Source organism: Euprymna scolopes, chromosome 32, assembly GCF_053919585.1.
Source record: "Euprymna scolopes isolate OS-2025 chromosome 32, ASM5391958v1, whole genome shotgun sequence".
In the NCBI taxonomy this organism is placed as follows: Eukaryota; Metazoa; Mollusca; class Cephalopoda; order Sepiida; family Sepiolidae; genus Euprymna; species Euprymna scolopes.
Genome location: NC_136513.1, coordinates 58,511,032 through 58,535,326, shown reverse-complemented (window position 1 = coordinate 58,535,326; position 24,295 = coordinate 58,511,032).

The following is a 24,295-nucleotide window of genomic DNA, read 5'->3' as shown; positions in this document are numbered from 1 at the left end:
GATACGATGGAGTGGTCGGAGGATCCTAGAGGAGAATGAACGGAACATGAACATAGCTCAGGGGAAGTTGAGAGAAAAAGGTCTAGGAGGCTTGCATATTGACAGGGTGTATCGGGCACACGGGTGGGTTCGCGAACAATCTGAGTGAGGTCATGTGCAATGGCAAAATCATGACAAAACCTCCCCTCATCATCTGTCTTATTTGAATGGGTCAGCCATTCCACGTTATGGACGTTGAAGTCACCACAGATGTGGATGTTAGCCGAGGGATGTACAGACAGTATTTTCTCAGATATGCTCTTAAAGATAGTAACTCCGCTGTTGTGGGGCCGATAGAGGGCAAATATAAATGCAGTGGTGTTAGCAAGTGCAACCCTGAAGCACATATAGGGGAAATTAGGATCTTCTCTAGAGATATCCCTGCCACACTGGAAGCCATCCTTAATGTAGGCACATATTCCATGCCCATGGCGATCTTGGGGGTCAGATTTAGCTGTTAAATTAGAGTATCCGTTAATTATGAACTCATCTAGGGAAGTGGCCGGCCCTATTCCAGTTTCACTTAGAAATAATATGTCCGGTGTCATCTCCTGTAATTGGTTTTCAACCTCTGAAAGGTTGGAACGTAGACCCCTGATGTTGGAGAAGGAGACCTGGTAGAAGGTGGCGTTCTAGGTTTAATCGAGTTTTTATTCTGGAGATATTTCATGTTGAGGTTTTGGGATTTGTGGAATAGGTCGGCATACTTGGTTAGAGTAGTACAGAGAGGGAAAGTAAGAGAGAAAAAGACAGAAATTTTTTTTTTGTAGCACACGAAAAGGTAAAACCGTAATAATTACCCACTAGTATGGCATCGAAAGGCCCCACCAGAGACTATGCATGGTCCAGATCCACTCACCAAATGGCAATACAGTAGTCCCAGTACTTTGCTCCTGCTGATAGGACAGCCTCCTTAGTGGTTAATCAAAGGTTCGGGTCCCTGACTATCAGGCGGATAACGTCAGCCCAGACAAAACGTTTACCTCCAGCACCCTTACTAGTTACATGGCCACAAGGACAGACAGAGACAGAAAAATTTCCGACAACTCAGACTACTGGTCACCAAGTACTACCGACCTTTAAGCAGCTTTTTCTTCACCCTTTGTCAGAAAAATCACTCATTGAATGAGGACTGAGCGACAAAAAAGGAGAAGCGAGAGTTACTGGAGCTGCCGATAACACATCCACTGTATTATCTACTCTCCTGATGGCCTCGTGCGATCTTGTCAATAAGTTTTGTCTGGATAAACCATGCAGGGAGATGTGAGCATGGCATATTAGTGCGACCTTCTGTCCGAGTACTTACCTGGAGATAATGTTAGTTAGAAGGGCGACATAGATTTTCTATCTGGCCCTACACTCCACTGGTTAGGTTATTTGGACCATAAATGGTCATGGTCCGTTTGAAGTTAAGCGATAGGCCTAAATATTCTGGGTACTGGAAGTTGAACGCCTACTTGCTGAAGACGGGCGACTCCTGGGAACAGCTAACGTCACTAATTTAGCGGGAGTTGGTAGTGGCAGTTTTCTGGAGTAGCTGGTGAGTTAATCTTAAGCCCCAAATTAGATGGTTTTGCTTTTAATATAGCCAACACCTCGCCATAACTAGGGCTCGGACGAAAAAGCATGTAGAAGATAGGCTGACCAGAGCGGTGGCTGGGGAGGATCCCTAGCGATGCCGTTAGTTAAGAGGGACCGGAATCGCTTCACTATCTAGCGATAAGAACGGCAAGTAATTAGAGCTAGGTTTAAATGGGTTTCTAACGAAGCCATTAATGTTGGTGCTATTAAGTGTAAGGCAGCTTTACGCAGTGGCTAAGATGGCTACATTCGGGAAGTGAAAACCTGGAAGGACGTATATGACGCTTTTTCCCCTCCGGCCGGATGTCTCTGCTGGGAAGCGGGTTGTCTCTCCTGGATCACGGCTCCTTCTTATCGTATGAGTGACATCAGCGGGTGCCTACTTGCTCACGTTTAGTCTTCGATCCAAGTCGACAGCGCTGAAAAAGGAAGTCGGGCATTCTCCAGCAAAGCACTCCAATAGGACGGGTAATGTCATAAGAAGAAAAAAGGCAGACGACTTCTTATACGTAAAAAGTCTAAGTGCATTATAAAAGCAAAAAAAATATTAATTACTTGTTACATAAATGTATAACAGTTGAGTGTCGAACACTGCGAACGTCTGATTTTCTAAGTTCATTATCGTGGTCGTGGTTGAGCGCGGCTCACTTCTGTCGATACGAGATTCAACACGTTTGGACTCTCGTCCAGAAACTTTTCTACTGCTTTACGTGATGTCAGTTATCTTGCGACCGGCCCTCTGTCAGCTCGACGTTTCGACCTCAGCAAACAGAAAAGGGAAGATAACACGACTTCGCAACTTGCCGTGTTTATAAACCAAGTTGCCAGCGCCGGTTAGAGATTGATTTTCAATTCATACGTATCAAGTGTTTGAACCAGTCAATTCTCGGTGTCGCCCGACATTCTATGCAATATTAATACATATCAAATGTTGATCGATTCAACTTTCCTTTATTGTTTCCTCAATCCACATTTTAGCGATGACTTTTTGTTTAAAACTTTGATTTTTTTTCTGTTTATCTCTTACCTTTAAAAAATGTAATTTAAAGCTCTCTTATCTATTTTATGAATTAAGTATCAGTAATTCTATAACCCACTAGTAAGGTTCGATTTCTCGTGCCGCACTTCAGCTTTTGAAGAAGTGCTTAACTCAACTACCCAGTTCAGGGCAAGGAGTTTGGAAGCTATTTAGCTAGCTCCGTCGACCTTACTGCTGCCCGAGCGACTAGCTATGATAGGATGGTTACGGAGCGTGAGATCATCACTGTGTTGAAGCAGGTTGGACACAAAAAATCCTCACTCGATGGTCTGCCCTACGAGATGTATTTAAGGCTGTCGCTCATGTTTTTTCCTCTTCTGAAAAACCTGTTTAACTACTCGTTTGTTCAGGGATCAATCTCTGGGCAGGCTACCAAGGGCTACCATTACTGAAACAAGATCGACATGGTAGGGAGGACTTAAATGACTATAGGCCTATCACTCTGCTAAACATAGAGTTGAAAATTTTGGCACGAGTACTTAAAAACCGTCTGCAGGTTATTATCGGCGACTTGGTCGAACCTGATTATAATTATGCAGTGAAGGGAAGATCGATCCAGTAACTTGAAGGTGCGCACGATCTTAGAGGGATAGAACACGATACAGAAGCTGCGCTGACTAATTTAGATCATTCCAAAGCTTTCGATACAGTCGACCATAGTTTCTTGGAATCTGTTATAGAGACCTCCGGTTTTGGTCCGAACTCCGCAGATGGGTTTCTGTTCTGTATTGCAGACCGACGGTAATGATGAAAGTAAATCGTAGGCTCTCGGAGTCGCTGGTGTTCTTTGTTCGGTACGTCAGGATTGTCCGCTCCCGCTTTTGCTGCATGCCATGGTGTTGGAGTCCTTCCTTAGTAAACTAAGGGACGGGGCATTGATCTTCCTGGTGTAAAACGTGTCAGGGTGTTCGCATACGCCGATGATATCACCTTGTGTGTAACGACATCGACGCGGTGACTTGAAACAAAAATGAAGTAGGTAAAACAAACAAAAAATACAACTAAAAACAGACGGAACAAAAACTCGCTTCTCGCAGACACGTGGGTCGTAACAAGCACAATCTACTCGCCAGAATCACCTACACACAATCTGCAGAACGCTCCCTCTCCTTTCCAGTGTCCTGCCTTTATAGCGGCCGGGAACGACGTATTTGCATAATCGCGCGAGAGCAGACGTGATTCAACGATAATTACATTAAGTAAACGCTAATAAAAGTCCAAGGACGCCATCTTGGAACTCTCTCTTCCGCTCAGCCCAAAACAGACGTATCCGAGGTAAGCTCTCTATTTCTCTTTTTGGTAACTGCTAATTCTGCTACACTCCCCCTGATATCATGATCACAAACGAGGCAGGGGGCAGTCGTCTTTGTCGGGTACTTCTTCGAAGAACCGGAGGCAGCACTTCCTCCTTGTCAGCTTCCTCATTACCACCGTTATTGCCGCCAGTCTGTTCCATAGGCGGTGTTTCACAATCAGGGCAGGGACAGGGGAGGCAGTATCCGTCTTTGTCGGGTACTCCTTCGTAAAGGCAAGACGGGTGGTACCTCTTCCGCTTCTTCAGTATGTGCATTATATGGCACTCCATCGTCCTGCATTATACTCTCTGCTCGTTCAGAAGACATTGTACTGTCTTCCTCTTCCTCCGATGTAACAACATAATGGCGAGGACGCAGATTTTTCACGTGGTGAGGCACACCGTCCACCAAAATTGATTGAGGGCTGATTACCTTGGTCACTTGCCGAACCTCGTGGTACATCGATTTTGCGGTCTTTTGACCCACACGCGATCTCCAACCTGGTAAGAGCTGTACTTGGGATCTGCGGACGCAGTTGCGAGATTGGTCTCCTTTACTCGAATTTCGTATCGATAAATCATGTTGGCAGGCCCAGTGAAGGGAGATGTGTTGTCTCTTGATGTGATGTTATACTAGTAGACAGCTTCCTGTATGGGATAGCGCATTCTATCCGCTATTCGTTTCACTACACGACGACATCGCTTCGCTAAGCCATTCCCGGCTGGAGCGTACGCACAACGGAATCGCAAGTGAACTCCCCATTTATGTGCAAATGCTTGGAATGCGTTGCTGCAAAAAGCCGTGTCATTGTCTAAAAGGATGTCATGCAGCGAGCCACGCTCGAGGAACACTGTTTCCAACTGATGGATCACGCTTGCCGAGTCCTGCCTTGCCAATTTCCTCCAAATGGAGAAACGCGATGGACCACAGTCTGTTAGAGTTTAAAAAATGGAAGGTGCCATAAAGCGTGATATCCATTCCAATTCTTTGCTAATTCTCGTTAACTTCCAGCTTTCTCTTTTCCCACGTGACTGGCGCTGAGTCAATGGACTGACATTCCTCACATTTCCGTATGACCGTTTTAACGGTTGCTTTTGTCGTGGTTGGGCAACTTCTCCAGACAAAGTAGGTAGTGCGTCACACCCCCTTTGTGAATAACCATAATTTGATTCTAATCCAGCTCGTCTGTGTGAACCGCGCCTATCACCGGGTCAAGCCCGTTTATGTTTTTCATTGCCTCAAACCACGTCTGTGGTACTCGTGTCAATTGGTCAGCAATATTTTGTGCTGATGGAACCAGCTTCACGTCCACTGTCAGCCCGTACACTTTCACGAGCTCCTTTAGAGTGCTTAGTCGCCTTCTAATAAGCATCTCGCTTGCTGCTTTGGTGCACACTCGCGCTTTTCCAGTTAGCGTGTCCTAGACCCAATGGTATACGCAGACAGAATCTGTCTTTATGTGTAGCACTTTGCTCTGCCACTGTAGAGCCAAATTGATACCTTTCAATACGGCATTCAGCTCGGCTAAGTTGATATGTTGAGAGTCACCTTCAGGTCGCAGCCAACATGCATCCTCCAATACAGTTTCGTGCATCTCCAAGGCTGCACCAATTGCTAGGGAGCTAGCATCGACCCATACATTCAGTTCTTGGCCATCCACATACCAATTTCTCCGGAGCGGATCGTTCCGCTGCACAGATTCCAAGGTTTCGAACATCATACGATGCAGTACGGCGTCCCTTGCTTCATCATCCCAGCCCATCGTTACCAAACTTACTCTCCTTCTAAGTATTCCACAAGCCACACGAAGCCAACCGCACACCGGAAAGTGCCCGACATGTAGACCACACAGGGAAAACATTGTTCGTCGCGTAACAATGCTGGGAGCCTCTGGAATTGCATTTCCTCACTTCCACCGTAGTTCACTGTGTTCCATCCAGACCGCCAATCCCAGCACCCGTGCACCGTCCTTCAACCGCTCCGGGTTCTTGCACTCCAACCCGAACTGCGCTAGGTGTTCTCTTACATGGGTCGGGGGCACCACGTCTTCGTTGACAAAAATGTCATCGATGTAAGCAGATGCTGCGCGGCTTACAACTTCTTCCTGAGACAATATTCGCTGACAATTGCTTCATGATCAGGGGGGCCACATTCAAACCGAACCCCAGACGGGTCAGGCAAATTTTTCCCCATCGATTTCCACAGCCTGGTATGGCCACAGTGTCTCATGGACCCGGACTTGTAGGTATGCTCTCCTGAGGTCCAGTAGAGACACGTTAGCACCTTTTTGTCTCCATTCGCGCAGCTTAGCCGCACAAACATCTGCGTTGGCCGTAAACGCGTCTACGTAATGATTTAGCTCCCGGTAGTCCATTACCGGGCGAACTTTGGCTTTGTTCTGCTGCATCACAGCCATCAGGGGAATTAGGCCTTTCGGAGGTTCCAATTTATCCTCTGGGTACGGCACGAGCCAACTATTACCTATCCAGGTGCGGAGCTCCTGCGTGTATTCTTCATGGATTTCTGCCGGCACTGGGTATTCTGACACTCGATTGTGTAGTCTTTCAGGTGGGTGGTCCTCAGACAACTTCCACGATGCGGTCCACGTTCGGCTTTTATGATAAAAGGTGGCGGTGAAATCTGGTTCATTAATAGAAATGGCTGCGCATTTAATATTTTTCCTGTCGCCCAGCCGCACTGATCCTGTAGGGTTGACAACGACATCGCCCAGAGCTTTTATGGCGTCGATCCTTAGAAGTAAGTCAAACCCCAGCGGTTCCCCACGCACCACCAACATATCGATTCTGCAGACACACCTTCGTCAGTGGACACAGAGACCGCTCCAACACCGCAGCACGCATGGGACATTCCACCAACTGTTTCGACATTTACATTCGTTTTTCTTCAAGACCGACACCGGTCTGCATGTAAAATAGTCCTGGAGCATCCTGTATCAATAAGCGCCAAACATCGCGTCCCGTCAACATGGATGCTTATCACCGGGAGCATCATGCTCGCATCTTGGTGTGGAAGGAGACTGGAGCTTATGCGTCCTCCCCGTGCTCGTTTCCCGAGCAATTCCGAGCCCAGTGTCCACTCTGACTGCAACGGTAACACCGTGTTCCACGTTTTCGACAGTCCTTTGCAAAGTGGCCTTTCGTATTGCACTTGAAACAGGTCACACTAACAGTAATATTCTGGGCCCTGTAGTTGTTGGGTAAGCGTGTGGCCGCAACCACGTCCTGATTGTGTTCACCAGTCGTCGTCAAAATTCTTGATCTCGACATTAGTTCCCCCATGGTCAGGACTTTGATGTTCGGCACCCGTTGAAGAGCAATTGAGATAGCGTCAGGGAACCTAGTGACGAAAGTCAATTTTGTGAGTCTCTCTAAGCCATCTCCTGTGAATCCGTCCAATCCAACCAACTGCCTTATTTTGTTGGCGTAAACATCCACAGGTTCGCCAGCCCATCAAACCATAGTTATTTTTCTGTATGCTGCAAACGCGTCGTTGGTAAATGCCTCCTTTAATCGGGCCTTAATCTGGTCTATCTCTCTTTTATCGTCCTCCTCCATTTCCATGTAGAGGGCCAGTGCATCACCTTCCAGATATAAGGGCAGCAGACAAGCTACATCATCCACCTGCTGAAGTTGTGCGACAAGTCTCACTTTTTGCAGCCACGCTACAACGTCTCCCTCGCCAGAGAACGGCTTGATGATATCGCTGCTTCACCTTCGCCATAGTCTAGCCGAAATAGCTTGAAACAAAAATGTAGTAGGCAAAACAAACAAAAAATACAACTAAAAACAGACGGAACAAAAACTCGCTTCTCGCAGACACGTGGGTCGTAACAAGCACAATCTACTCGCCAGAATCACCTACACACAATCTGCAGAACGCTCCCTCTCCTTTCCAGTGTCCAGCCTTCATAGCGACTGGGAACGACGTATTTGCATAATCGATCGAGAGCAGACGTGATTCAACGATAATTACATTGGGTAAACGCTAATAAAAGCCCATGGACGCTATCTTGGAACTCTCTCTTCCGCTCAACCCAAAACAGACGTATCCGAGGTAAGCTCTCTATTTCTCATTTTGGTTACTGCTAATTCTTAATGCTCGCTGAATATGAAAACCTTACAGTGGCCCCTGTCAACCGAAACAAGACCGTTGGCCTGCGGTTGGGAGCCTGGTCAGGGTTTATCACACTTTCAGACGATTTCGCCTGGTCAGAATACCTGGTTCCTATACTCAGAGTTGGCCTGGACTGAGCTTCCAGCTGGAAAAGAATTAGTTGGAGGAAGAGGATAAGGTCGTATCATCTTCTAGGTATTTGGATTCGAAGAAAATTATCTTTGAAGAGTTGCGCGGAGGCGTGCGCCTCTTAGGTCTTCACGTTAATCCTTTACTGCTTGTCTGTACTTCCTCTGTCAGCGGAGTGCCTTAAACCTTTTGAGCACTTCCTCTTCTCGATTCTTTGGAGAATAAGAAAGCCGTTTTTTCCTTAGACAAGTCCCTACGTAAAGTCTTAGCGACAAGTCTCTACGTAAAGTCTGAGTCGTACGTTACTCAAGGATTCTCCATGTGTCTGCGGTGTAGCGTTTCTTTCCGCACCTCATATCCAACCACTTCATGGAAGACTAGGTGGGGAAATGCCATTCTTCGCCGTATACCGAGCCGCCTTTAGGGCATTGCCGCGGTCCAGTGACCTTGCTTGGTCTACAAAAAGCTATATAGAGATTTAGTGATGACTATTGCAAAGGATCCGCTTGTTGATCTGCTACGTATGTCAGAAGGGGAGATTTGCTCGCAGTGGAGTTGGACACCAGGTCAGTTACTTAAATAATTTTGAATTAATTCTGATCTGCCAACTTGTTCGACGCACTGCCATTCTACAATCAGCTTTTCAGTGACGACGGAAGTGATGACGAGCTTCTCTTCTGCTGCAATGAAAATAAAAATCAAACTGATCACGCGTTCTTTCTGCGCATTCGACTTCGGCCTCCCTGGGAGTATGTCGGAGATGTAACGGCTCGAATCGACCCCGAGCGGTTGGTGATTCTTGAATCAGCGTACGTTGTCAACAACGTAAACTCACCTTTTACTAGTGAGAAAAGAATATCTTTTTCTAGCGATCCTAGCAGTCGCTAGGCTAGTGACGTGGATTACGATCGGGATCTGGTTGCTTATTTTATGTATCAGCTTTAAGTAAAAATCAGATGCGGTAAAGATTACATCGCATGGAATTTGACAGGGGAACGGTACACAACACCAGTTTGTGCATCCGAGCAAGCGCTGGTTTGGAGCTTGCGTGCTCGCCCTAAGCATGGTACGGTGCTAGGTTCTACGTAACTCGACCCTGACTATTTTTGAGTAGGATAGATATTTAGAGAGTGAAATAACGCTTTTAAATCCTATCAATAATATAGACAGTTAAATAATGCTTGTAAATGATATCAAATATTCAGGCAGTTAAATAATTCTTTTAAATCATATCAAATATGTAGTCAGTTAAATAACTCTTTTAAATCATATCAAATATTTAGACAGTAAACAATGATTTTAAATCATATCAAATATTTAGACAGTAAAACAATGATTTTAAATCATATCAAATATTTAGACAGTAAAACAATGATTTTAAATCATATCAAATATTTAGACAGTAAAACAATGATTTTAAATCATATCAAATATTTAGACAGTAAAACAATGATTTTAAATCATATCAAATATTTAGACAATTAAATAATTCTTTAAAATCATATCAAATATTTAGACAGTAAAACAATGATTTTAAATCATATCAAATATTTAGACAGTAAAACAATGATTTTAAATCATATCAAATATTTAGACAGTAAAACAATGATTTTAAATCATATCAAATATTTAGACAATTAAATAATTCTTTAAAATCATAGCAAATATTTATACAGTTAAATAATGCTTTTTAGGTACATTTTTAGACAGTAAAAAAACGCTTTTTGGTCATATCATTGTTTGGAGAGTTAAATAATGTGTTTAAATCATATCAAATATCTAGACAGTTAATTAACGATTTTAAATCATATCAATTATTTAGACAGTTAAATAACGCTTTAAAACTTTATGAAATATTTAAGCAGTTAAATAACTTTTTTAAATCACATCAAATATTTAGACAGTTTAATATTGCTTTTAAATCATACCAAATATCTAGACAGTTAAATAACGCTTTTTAATCATATCAAATATTTAGAAGTTAAATAACGCTTTAAAACTTTATAATATATTTAGACAATTTAATAACGCTTTTAAATCATATCAAATATTTTGACACTTAAATAATGCTTTTAAATCATATCAAATATTTAGACAGGTGAATAATTCTTTCTAATTATATCAAATTAATGAGAGTTGATTAATTGAGGAAATCCAAAACAACATAAGTTATGAATAATTAATATTAACTACACAAATACGATTTTTCAAGTGAGATTTTATATTTATGTTATTTTTTATCAACATTATAAATCTCACGCGTCTGTTTTAATGTGTATGTATGTATGTTTGTATGTATGCATTTATGTATGAATGTATGTATGTATGTATGAATGTATTTCAGTATTATGTATGTATGTATGTAGTTTCAAAAATATCAGCGAAAAAAGCGACCGCTCATTGCAATCTAAATGTACACTAGACTAGCTGAAAACATTATCAATAATTTTCCCCACTCTTTATCTGTGCCTAAACCTGAACATAGATTCCATGAACAAAGCTTCTTTCTTAGAACTGCACGCCTATGGAATTGTCTTCCGTTTTCCTGCTTTCCAGCTGTCTATAATATGGTTGTCTTCAAGTTCAACGTGAACAAGTTTCTGATGAGCCGTTCCACTTAAGTTAACAAATTTACCGAACTTCCATTACTATCGATTACTATATTGTCCTTTTGACTACTCTACACTCTTTAACCCTTATCCTTGAGTGACCAATCGGCCTTGATAAGTGGTGACGCCTATGTAAAACCAATGTATGTATGTATGATTGCCTAAAACTTTCGATAGAGGGAACGATATCGTTTTGAGGCTCAGCCTTTCGGACGACAAATAAGACTAAAAATTAATTCGTTTACCCTCAACTGGGAACTTTTCTACAAGGAGCGGTCGCGTTTTTCGCTGATATTTTTGAAAACCATCTCCTCTTTTCGATTGACTAGCCTTGATTAAAACTTTCGAAACTTCCAATTTTGCAATGAATGCAACGGTAAAGGTGTCACATTTAAATTTTCACTTTCTTTTCCTCCTTCTTCGTAGAGGTTCGTGGCTGCCTGCCTACTACACTTTTTTTTGCTCAACACACACCTCCAACCACCCTGGAAACGCCGGAACCCAGGCTAGTCTATAATATAAATCTCACCTGTCTGTTTAAATGTATATATGTATGTAAGTATGTTTATATGTCTGCCTAAAACTTTCGACAGAAGCGACGAATTTTCACGAAATCAACATCGTTTTGAAGATCGACCCTTCAAACCACAAATACCGAAAAATTGGACAAAAATTTAATTCCTTTACCCTCAACACACACTTCCAAACACTCGGACAACTGTAGGCACCTAGGCTAGTTTATATATATTTTAAAACTTATATATATATATATATATATATATATATATATATATATATATATATATATATATGAGCAAACAGTTAATGAAATATGTTAAAAAACACTTTGAAATTAGTTAAAAACATATTTTATCTGAAAAGAAAACACTAGATAAATGGATAGTCCTATATATATATATATATATATATATATATATATATATATATATATTATGAGTGAATAAAGATGTAAATATAAAATAACATTAATACCAAAGTAGGGGTGATAAGTAGTATAATGGATTCACCTATCGATTATTATATTGTATCGATTATATAACAGTTATTTTAAATAAAATATGTATATAGAACTTGGGTGCCATTATCAAGAATCGAATACAAAACATATAGCTCTGCAATCTTATTCTCAACCCTTTGAAACACGTCCATACGCATATAAAAATCACTGTGTTTAACCTAAAAATGTATTTTGCGCAGGTGTAAAAGTAACAAGTGTAGTAAACATACACCAGCCAACTTCCATTTTTTTCAATTTTGACCTTTAACAGTTAAAAATCAAATCAAATATGGTCCACATGCCCAAATTTCCTCTATATTAGTTTTCAAGCCTGTAGATCAAACATCGACAAGAACGTTTTATAGAAACCATTCCTTACACAGATATACATAGTAACATTATATATATATATATATATATATATATATATATATATTGAGAGAGAGAGCCTGTTGACATAGGAAGTCATTTAGATTAGAACAGGATTCGAACCTGCGCTCTATTCCAGTATCAATATAAATGTCTGTACATTAAAAGGCCGAAATAATATATCCACAGTTTTCATAACGTTGATTATGAAGTGCTATGTTATACATAACGGACAGCACATCGGCATTTATCAACTTATCTTTCGTTTTCCGCGTGAAATTTGGGCGGGCCCCTAAAACCTGCTTGAAGAAGTCGATTGATGGCATTCATCTTCCAGTTGAAACACTTGCCTTCTTCACACGTCGACGCACAGAGCTCTGTTAGTTGAATGTTCTCCATCTGGTAATGCCACCTAGCGAGAATTTCAGAAAACACGTGTCGAGATATTCGAGAAGCGCGTTGCTATCAAATACAACGTACCGAACAACAGATTCGCTGCTTGTGAGTCTGTGAAAAACGGAAGGATACGATTTGACGGATACGTCTTGAACTTTAGGGAAACGGACAGATGAACAATGAATTGGGTGTGGGCTTTTTCGATGCTGCGATCTTTTCGAAAAAGTGAATATAAAAGTCATTATTACACCTGGACCTCATTTTGATTTTGCTTTATAGAGTTGTACACTATATGGCAATAGAAAATTAAGTAAATAGATCATGTTTCACATAGTTAGAGTGCATATATAAAGAAATATTTAACTTTGGCAAAGACGAAGACATACCTAGGAAAATAAAACATGGGAAACAACTCCTGAAGAAATCATTTTTCCAGATAATTCATTATTTATCTACAGGAACGTCAAGCCGTCGAAATATCGATTTTTAGTCTGTGTTAATGGCAAAACGCTTGAATTTGGTGGCAATCGATAGCCGGAATCCGACTACTAAGCGGACAATTCTTATCAAAGAAAACAATAACTACCTAAGAGGCTACGGTACGTGGTAATTTATAGCTTGTGAATAGTGTTCGTTTCGTACAATTCAAATTAAAAATGTTTTCCTTAATATATGAATGAAACACAAAATTATACAAAGAAGAAACAGAAATAGAAAACAGGAGAAGAAGATAACGAAATAGTAAAGAAAAATGTAAAGAAAAAGAATAAGGTGACATAAATGGAAAGAACAAAAAGAATATAACGAAGAAAATTCAACTGCAGAAAAAAATAAAAAGGAAAAAATTGAAAATAAAATTTAAATACAAGGAAATAAAGTATGCTTAAAATAAAATGAAAAATAATGTAAAGTAAAAGATAAAAATAAAAAAGAAAGATAAACATGGAAAAAGAGAGATGAAACATTGGCTATTGCCAATGTTTCATCTCTCTTTTGAGATATAATAAATTAATAAATGAAACGAAATAATGAAAAAGAAAAGATAAAGAAAAAATCACTAAACTTGAAGTATATTAAGTCAAGTAATACGTGGAAATTCAAAATTGATAAAGAAGAAAAAAATGAAAATAAAAACACGGAATAAGAATGAGAAACTAAATTAAATCCAAATTTGATTAAAAAAAACAAAGATGACTAACATACGGAAGAAAGAAATGAGGGGAGATATTGAAAAGTAAATGAAAAATAAAAGAGAAAGAAATGAAGAGTTATTTTTCTCGAAGATGAAACAACAAAGAAGATGATATAGTATAAACAAAAAAAAACGAAGAGTAGGAAGAGGAGTGGCAGTAAGAGAAAGAATATTCAGATGAAAAAGGATAAAATATGTGGTAAAAGAACAAAGCAAAGACATTACTTTCGTAATACCTTGCCAAAAAGGAAGGAATTAACAAATAAGTTATTTTAGAACAAACAATTAGGAAAACAAAAATTGAAATTCAACATAAAAATAAAAATTGATGAACAAGAAAAAAAATTGAAAGAAAAAGTTTTAGCAAGTAAACTTTAAAAACCTATCATAAAAAACAAAAAATAAAAGAAAACAAATAAGTTTCAATTGAAGTAAGCCGCCATTTTAGCTAGAGTTAAAAGAAGGAAATGTTGGCCAACCGAAAATGGTGGATGATTTTATTCGGTGCAGATGACAAAACAAAGCCTGATGTTGCACACATGTGAATGCCTGCTTAATGTTATACCCTTTCGAGTCTAGAGATATACATAGAATAATGAATCACACACACACACACACACACACACACACACACACACACACATATATATATATAAATAACCATATAAATACTAACGTGCCGCCAGACGTTTCCTAATCGCAAAATACGCATGAGTATTTTAATTCATGCAAATTCTTTATTTATTATCATAGAGTGGATTCTCTATTGATTATTATACGATGCATTGTAATACTTTTAAAAGGTATTAAAACTATAACCTGGCAACCATCCACTTGAATGGAAACCAAAACGATTAGGGCTCTAATCTTATTTGTTATTACCGTTTCAGCTATATTACCGTAGATGGATACAAGAGGCTAAGAATTAAGCGTATTTGAGCTATGAGTGCTTAATTTTAAGTATGCGCATTAGAAATATTCAGCGGAAAGTTTTATTCGACTTACTCTGCCAAGGTCAACTGTTTTGTTTTCATTTTTAACTCATTTGCAGCAATTTTTTCCCAAGTAAAACCAAATCGCCTGTGTGTTACGGATTCAAATACTTTATATATCAAGATTATCTACTATAGACCAAATATCCAGAAAGGAGTTTGGTAGAGACTTTTTGTACACACACAGACATAGTTACTTTATATATATATATATATATATATATATATATATATATTGAGAGAGAGAGAAAGAGAGAGAGAGAGGGAAAGAGGGACAAAAAGAGATATAATATTTCCACGTGCTAGAAATTTTATATCTTATATTCTACGCAATTATGCAGAATGTAGAAACTATGCATAAAAAGAATCCAGCCTAATAATAAAATCGAACCAATTATCTAATAAGAAACCATAACAAAATGGATAAGTACTGATTTAACGCTCGTTTTTTAAAGAATGTGTAAATTAGTTTACCTTCATGTAGTCGCTCGCATATCCATAACTGAGTATATTCAGAAGTTATTTTTAATAATTTTTAGATGGAAAAATTAAACTTCAAATATCAATGTTAGAGCGAGAAAAATATTGAACTTATATATATATATATATATATATATATATATATATATATATATATAGTCATAAATACGACTTGAACCCACTTGAATACGACTGAAGTCATAAATACGACTTGAACCTATTACATACGACACAGCCGAATATGCCACCGATATATCCTCAACTCTCATATTAATGTGAACTATCATAATCAATATGGTCTTATGATCTTATTCCTTATACCATTATACCCCACCTTCATCTCGCCTATACCAAGTAGCTATCCCTTTAATAACAACATTTTTCATTCCAGAGACTCTTCCACTTTTTACCATATTTTATATGTAATTCACTCTTTTTTCTTTTTTTTTTTTGCTACACATGTCTATACTTCTACTTCTCGTAAATTAACCATACCTTTATTATATATTTGTACATGCATAAATGTTATATGGTCTTATAGGCGCACTTTATGTTCGTACCCACTTATATTTGCATCTGTTTATTTGTACATTTATCTATATTCTAATAGAATTTCCAATCCCAAGGTCTAAAACTCAATATCCTGATAAGATCTCCAATTCCATGGCCATAATCTACTCATACAAACTAAAGAGAAAAGGAAAAGGGGGGAAAATAAGAAAAAAAAAGAGAGAAGAAGGAGAAAAGGGGGGGGGGAAAGAGGCGGAGAAAGAAGAAGAAAGTAGAGAAGGAGAAGAGGAGGAAGAAGGGAAGAGAAGAAAAGAAAGGGAGGGAGGGGGAAGAGAAAAAGAAAGAAAAAAGGGGGGAATAAAAAATTAAAAAAAGAACTAAAAGTAATAATAAATTAATTGATGAATAAATAAATGTGTGTGTCGGTATATATGCATGTGTGTATGTATGTACATATATATATATATATATATGTGTGTGTATCTGTGTGTATTTATATATGTTTATGTATCTATGTATGTATCTGTATACATTTTTATGCATATGCATGTGAGTATGTATGTATATGTAGGTATATGTGTGTATATATATATATATATATATATATATGACTCTGTGTGCGTGTTCTGTATCTTATTTGTATATTTGTAAATTTGCAATTATCTATACTTATTGCTCTATTCTCTAGCATTAGTATGTCCTTATATATATATATATATATATATATATATATATACGTGTGCATGTTTACATAGCTCTCGTACCTGAGTGTATATTTGTATAATTTTGTTTGATTGTATATATACTGATATATGTTCCCCCCCACACACACAACCTCATTTTAGCATTTTAATGTCTCGATTCTTGTATAACTAAATCTTACTACGTATAATTTAGATGTATTAATGAGCCAGACACCTGATGTAGCTTCGCAAATAACCATAAATTTATTTAACCCCTTATTAACATTACACACCTTCACATGCCTATACATCTTTTATTGCCCTTCTAACTACTAATATATGATTCCCAATTCTTATAATTATTATTATAAACAATTGTCTTTACTATTTACAATGGTCTATATTATTAACAATTGTCTACATTATTCACAATCGTCTATACTATTTACAATGGTCTATATTATTAACAATAGTCTATATTATTAAAAATGGTCTTCATTATAAACAATAGTGTAATAGTGTATATTATTAACAATTTTCTATATTATTTACAATGGTCTATATTATTAAGAATTTCTATACAATGAACAATAGTCTTTATTATTAACAATGGTCTATATTATAAAAAAAGTTTATATTATTAACAATGGTCAATATTATTAACAATAGTCTATATTATTAACAATGGTCTATGAATAAATATTCCTATATTATTTACCTATTTTAGTCTATATTAACAACAATAATCCATGTTATTAATATATATTTATTGTTAACAATGGTCTATATTATTAACAATGGTCTAGATTATTAAAAATGGTCTATATCATAAACCACGGTCTATATTATAAACAACGGTCTATATTATTTACAATCATCTATATTATTAACACTAGTTTATAATAGTAACACTAGTCTATATTATTAAAAATAGTCTATATTACAACAATACACTATATTATTAAAAAAGTTTAGTATTATTAACAATGGTCTATATAATAAACTATGGTTTATATTATAAACAATGGTCTATATTATTTACCACAGTCAATAATTAACAATATATAATTAACAATAGTCTATATTATTCACATTAGTCTATTTTATAAACAATGGTCTATATAATTAACAATTCTCTATGTTATTAACAATAGTCTATATTATTAAGAATAGTCAATATTATAACAATTTTTTTATATTATTCACATTAGTCTATATTATTTAAAATTTTCTATATTATTAAAAATAGACTATATAATTAACAATAGACTATATTATTAAAAATAGTCTATATTATTAACAATTTTCTATATCATTAACAATTTTCTATATTATTAACAATGGTATATATTAATTAACAATAGTCTATATAATTAACAATGGTCTATATTATTAACAATTGTCTACATTATTCACAATAGTCTATACTCTTTACAATGGTCTATATTATTAACAATAGTCTATATTATTAAAAATGGTCTTCATTATAAACAATAGTGTAATAGTGTATATTATTAACAATTTTCTATATTATTTACAATGGTCTATTTTATTAAGAATTTCTATACAATGAACAATAGTCTATATAAAAAAGTTTATATTATTAATAATGGTCAATTTTATAAACAATAGTCTATATTGTTAAAAATGGTCTATGAATACATTTTCCTATATTATTTAACTATTTTAGTCTATATTAACAACAATAATCTATATTATTAATATTTATTTATTGTTAACAATGGTCTATATTATTAACAATGGTCTATTTTATTAACAATGGTCTAGATTATAAACAACGGTCTATAATATTCACAATCATCTATATTATTGACACTAGTTTATAATGTTAACACTAGTCTACATTATTAAAAATAGTCAATATTACAACAATACACTATATTATTAAAAAAGTTTAGTGTTATTAACAATGGTCTATATTATAAAATATGGTCTATATTATAAACAATGGTCTATATTATTTTCCACAGTCAATAATTAACAGTATATAATTAACAATAGTCTATATTATTCACATTAGTCTATATTATAAACAATGGTCCATAATATTAACAATAGTCTATATTATTAACAACAGTCTATATTATGAACAAAGGTATATATTACTTACAATGGTCTATATTATAAACAATGGTCTTTAAAATAAACAATGGTTTATATTATAAAAATAGTCTATATTATTAACAATTTTCTACATTATTAACAATAGTCCATATAATAAACAATAGTAATTATTATCAACAATAGTCTATATTATGGGCAATAGTCTATATTAAAAATATAATCTATATTATTAACAATAGTCTAAATTATTTACAATAGTCCATATTATGAGCAAAAGTCTGTATTATTTACAATAGTCCATATTACTCTATATTATTGACAATAGTCTATATTATTGACAATAGTCTATATTATAAGACAATGGTATTTATCATTAATAATAGTCTAAATTATTTAAAATATTCTATATTTTTAACTATAGACTATATAATTAACAATGGTCTATATTGGTACGAATAGTCTGTAGTATTAAAAAATTTGTACATTATTAAGAATAGTCTATATTATTAACAATGGTCTATATTACTAACAATTTTGTATATTCTTAACAATAGACTGCATTATAAACAATAGTCTATATTATTAACTATAATCTATATTATTAACAAATCTGTAATATTTACAATAGTCTATATTATACAAAACGGTATATATTATTAACAATGATATATATTATTAACAATGATCTCTATTATAAACAATGACCTATATTATTAACAATAGTTTATATTATTAACAATTGTCTATATTATTAATAATGGGTTATAGTACTAACAAAGGTTTTTATTATTAATAATGGTCTATATTATTAACAATCGTCTATATTATTAACAATAGTCAATATTATTAATAATTTTTGAATTATAAACAATTGTCTATTTTATTAACAATTGTCTATATCATTTACATAAGTCCATGTTCTTTACAATAGTCATTATTATTTACAATAATTTATATTATTACCAATGGTCTATATTATAAACAATAGTATATATTATTAACAAGTGTCTATTTTATTAACAATAGTCTGTATTATTAAGAGTGTTCTATATCATTTACAATAGTCTATATCATACACAATGGTCTATATTATTCACAATAGTCTATAATATAAACAATAGATTATAATATTTAAAATAGTTTGTATTAATATTGTCTCTATTACTACCATAGGTCTATATTACTACCAATGGTCTATATTATAACCAATGTTCAATATTTTAAACAATGGTCTATATTATTAACAATAGTCTATATTAATAACAATTTTCTATATCATAAACAATAGGCAATATTATCAACAATTTTACATATTGTTAACAAAGGTCTTAATTTTTAACAATAATCTATATTATTAATAATAGTATATGTTATAAACAATCGTCAAATTTATTTACAATAGTCTATGTTATAAAGAATGGTCTATATTATTAACAATTGTCTATATTATAAGCAATAGTCTTTATTATTAACAATAATCTATGATACTAGCAATGGTCTATATTATTAATAATTATTAACAACAGCCTATTAACAATTATGAACAATTGTCTATATCATTTACAATAGCCTATATTATTGACAATAATCTATGTTATTAACAATTTTCTATATTATAAACAATAGTAAATATTATTAACAACTGTCTATATCATTAACAATTTTCTATATCATTGACAAAGTCTATATTATTAATAATAGTATATATAATTTACAATGGTCTAAATCAATCGCAATGGTCTATATTATTAATAATAGTGTATATAATTAACAATAGCCCATATTATTTACAATGGTCTATATAAATCACAATGACCTATATATTATTAACTATAGTCTAGGTTATTAACAATAGTCTATATTATTACAAATTGTCTATATTATATATAAGGGTCTATATTATAAACACTGGTCTTTATCATTAAGAATTTTTGATATTATAAAAAACAGTCCATATTATTAAAAACGGCCTATATTATAAACAATGCTCTATATTATTAACTAAACTCTATATTATTAACAAAATCTAAAATATTTACAATAATCTATAATATAAACAATAGGCTATAATATCAAACGTGGTCTATACTATTAAAAATAGTCTATATTATAACAATACTCTATATTATTTACAATGGCCTATATTATAAACATAGGTCTATATTATTTACAATGGTTTGTATTATTAACAATAGTCTATATTATTAACATTAGTTTATATTATTAACATTAGTTTATATTATTAACATTAGTTTATATTATTAACATTAGTTTATATTATTAACAATAGCGTATATTATTGACAATAGTCTTTATTAATTACAATTTTCTATATAATTCACAATAGTCTGTATTAATAACATAAATAATATATGTTATTAACAGTTGTATATATATTAAAAAATGGTCTATATTACTAACAATGGCCCATATTTTGGTCTTTATTATTAACAATAGTCTATATTATTAACAATTGTCTATATTATTATCAATTTTCTATATTATTACATTAGTCTATATTATTAAGAATGGTCTACATAATAAACAATCGTCTATTTAATCAACAATTATCTATGTTATTAACACTAGCCTATATTAATAATAATAGTCTATACTATTTACAATTTTCTTTATTATTAAAAATTTTCTTTATTATTTACAATAATCTATATTAGTAAGATTATATCTATCTTATAACAATTTCCTGTATTATGAACAATAATCTATATTAGTGACAATAGTCTATGTTATAAACAATACTCTATATTATTTACAATAGTCTATATGATTAAAAATAGTCTATATAAAAACAATAGTCTATATTACAAACACTTTTCTATATTATTTAAAATAGTTTATATCACCAATTTTATGTATTATTAACCATGGTCTATATTATTAACAATAGTGTATATTATTTACACTAGTCTAGATTAATAACAATGGTCTATATTATTAACAATGGTCTTTATTATAAACAAAGATCTATATAATTAACAATGATCTGTATTATGTACAATGATATATATTATTTACAATTTTCTATATTATTAACAATAGCCTATATTATTTACAATTAACTATATTATTAACAATGGTCTGCATTATTAATAAGAGGCTATATTATGTACAATTGTCTATATAATTAACAATCGTCTATAAATCTAGCACTAATCTATATTACTTACAATGGTCTATACTATTAACACTAGTCTATATTATAAACAATGCTCTATATTATTAACAATAATCTATATTAATGACAATTTTCTATATTATTAACGAAAGTTTATATTATTTACAATTTTCTAAATTATTAATAATAGTCTATATTATTCAACATTTTTTCATATTATTAAAAATAGCCTATATTAATCACAATAGTGTATGTTATTAACAATATTATATATTATTAACAGTAGTCTATAATGTAAACAATAGTGCCTATTATTAACAATTTCCTATATTATTAACAATGGTCTGCATTATTAACAAGAGGCTATATTATTTACCATTTTCTATAAATTTAACACTAATCTATATTACTAACAAGTGTCTATTTTATTAGCAATGATCTATATTATTACCAATAGTCTATATTACTTAAAATTGTCAATATTATTAAGAATGATCTATATAATTAACACTTGTCTATATTATTAACAATTTTCTATATTATTAACAATGGTCTATATTATTAATAATTGTCTATATTATTAACAATGATCTATATGATTTACAATGGTCTATATTATTAACAATGACATATATAATAAACAATTTTCTATATAATGAACAATAGTTCATATTATTACCAATAGTCTATATTATTTACAATAGCCTATATCATTAACAATAGTCTATATTATTAACAATAGACTATATTATTAAAAATATTCTATGTAATTAACAATCGTCTATATAATTTACAATAGTCTATACATAAGAATTTTTAATATTATAAACAATGGTCAATATGATTAAGAATATATTTTTAACCATGATCTATATTATTAACAATAGTCTATATTGTAAACAATGGTCTATATTATTAATAATGATCTATATTATTAAAAATAGTCTATTTAATTGACAATAGTCTGTATTATTAACAATAGTCTACATTATTAACAATGGCCTATATTATAACAATGGACTATATAATATAGAATGGTCTTTTTTATTAACAATATTGTATATTATGTAGAATTTAATATATTATTTACAATAGTCAATATTATAATAAATAGTATATATTAAAAACAATAATCCATATTATTTACTAGTCTCTATATTATTAAAAATAGTCTATATTATTTACATTAATTTGTCAATAGTCTATATTATTTACAATAGTCTTTGTTATTAACAATAGTCTATGTTATAAAAATAGTCTATATTATTAACAATAGTCTTTGTTATGAACAATGACCTATATGATTAACAATAGTCTATATTAATGACAATTTCCGATATAATTAACAATAGTCTATATTATTTACCATTTTCTATATTATTAACAATAGTGTATAATATTCACAATTTTCAATGTTATTAACAATAGCCTATATTAATCACAATAGTCTATATTATTAACAATTTTCTATATTATTAACAATAGTCTATATTATTAACAATGATTTACATTATTAATAATGGTCTGTATTATTAACAGGGGGCTATATTATTACCAATAGTCTATATTATTTACACATTGTCTATATATCTGTATTATGAACAGTTATCTATATTATTTACACTGGTCTATATTATAAACAATTTTCTATATAATTAACAGTGGTCTATATTATTAACAATTGTCTATATTATTAACAATGATCTATATTATTAAAATTATATATATGATTACAAATGGTCTATATTATAAACAATGACATATATTATAAACAATTTTCTGTATAATGAACAAAAGTCTATATTATTAAAAATAGTCCATATTATTTACCATAATCTATATTATTAACAATAGTCTATATTATTAGCAATAGACAATATTGTTAACAATAGACTATGTTTGTAACAATCGTCGATATTATTTACAATAGTCTATATTAATAAGAATTGTCTATATTATTAACAATGGTCTATATGATTTACAATAGTTTATATTTTTAAGCATGGTCTGTATTATTAACAATAGTCTATATAGTTAACAATGGTCTATATTATAAACAATGATCGATATAATTGACAAATGCCTGTATTATTAACTATAGTCTACATTATTACCAATGGTATATTATATACAATGATCTATTTTATTAACAACAGTGTATATTATGTAGAATGTTCTTTATTGTTTACAATAGTCAATATAATAATAATAATAATAATAATAATAATAATTATAAGTATTATTATTATTATTATTAAACAATAATCCATATTATTAACTATTTTCTATATTATTTGGAATAGTCTATATTATTTACAATAGTCTATACAAGTAATATTAGTCTATATTATTATCAAGTGTCTATATTATTAACAATGGTCTATATTATTAAAAATAGTCTATTTTATTAACAACAGTCTATATTATTAACAAGAGTATATATTTTTACAATGGTCTATATTATAAACAATGGTATATATTATTAATGATCGTCTATATTATTGAAATAGCCTATATTATTTACTATATTCTATATTATTGAAAATCGTCTGTATTATTAACAAGAGGCTATATTATTAACAATTTTCTATATTATTAACACTAATCT